Genomic DNA, 1181 nt, shown 5'->3' on the forward strand with positions numbered 1-1181 from the left:
CTTTTTGGAAACATGGATCCAAGGGCTTTTGTCCTACTACTTACAGACTGCTGAGCAGTCAATTAGCTGGTGTTCTGGAGTTTCAGGCAGTTCAGCTCTGCAATGATTCGGGACCTACCATGTTGGTGGATACTGGCAGTTCATTCTCGGCTATACTTTTGTGACCGCGCACCTAGTTAAGGTGCTCTTGTTTACGATCTGAAAGACTGTTCTGCCGTTCTATATACTCTTGCACCAATAGCGATTTGATCTCGAACACAGAGATTGCTTTGAGTGCCGCTTGACTGTCGATGACCAATACACTGCATTCTCTTCAATTCCCTCAAGTTTTATTTAATGCCTGAAAAAGATTTTTAACTCAGCTATTTGTATCACCAAAATGATCGAACTGCTATAGTATTTCCGAAAAGAAAATATATACAAATGTGATGTATTGTGGAATTTAGTACTGCCTTCAAAAAGGAAAAGGGCATTTAAGAATTCTCAAGAATATACTTTACAGCATCAATTGAAGAAAGAAGCCTTCCGATTTTATCAAAGCTATCTCCTGGAACTGAACACCCATACATAACTTTTTCTCTACTGTACATATAGTCAGTATTGAAACCGAAGAATCTGGCAGGACTAGTTCTATTTGTAAGATATTGTTTATTTACAATTAGAACTCCTTTAATAAAAAATAATAAATATTTATGTGAAGACTTCTAAAAACCACCATCTGGTTCTATTGGTTCGTGACTTTACTAACCATAGTTGGGCGACATCTGCTGCCTAATGTGGACAAGAGCAAGCTCTTCAATGATTTGTTTTTATTTATGTTGGAAAAATTGAAAAATAATTTGTATACTGTTTTGAGTCCATTAGTTCTGAGCTGTTTCCGTGGTGTAGTGGTTATCACATCCGCCTAACACGCGGAAGGCCCCCGGTTCGATCCCGGGCGGAAACAGATATACTTTTTTTTTTAATTTTTATCAATATTATTTATTAATTTATTTTCTTTTGGTTTATTATTAGTTTTATGCTATTTTATTTGCAATCTTTTCTCTGTAAACCAAAAAATTGTCAAAGAATTTTTTTATTGAGTTGAATTACTTTCTTTGGAAATTACCTAAAAATTACATATTACTTTCTCGCTCGAAAGAAATATTATCTACGAGTAATAAAGCAAATTTTCTAGAGTC

General features: G+C 34.9%; 1 non-coding gene across 1 annotated transcript; it reads left to right on the forward strand.

Annotated features, from left to right (window-relative positions):
• Window positions 1-873: 873 nt before the first annotated feature.
• Trnav-aac (transfer RNA valine (anticodon AAC)) lies at window positions 874-946 on the forward strand. The gene has a single exon. It is a non-coding gene; the product is annotated as a tRNA-Val (tRNA).
• The last annotated feature ends 235 nt before the right edge of the window (window positions 947-1181 follow it).

The sequence above is a fragment of the Bactrocera dorsalis genome, chromosome 1 (genome assembly GCF_023373825.1).
Source record: "Bactrocera dorsalis isolate Fly_Bdor chromosome 1, ASM2337382v1, whole genome shotgun sequence".
Classification (NCBI taxonomy): domain Eukaryota; kingdom Metazoa; phylum Arthropoda; class Insecta; order Diptera; family Tephritidae; genus Bactrocera; species Bactrocera dorsalis.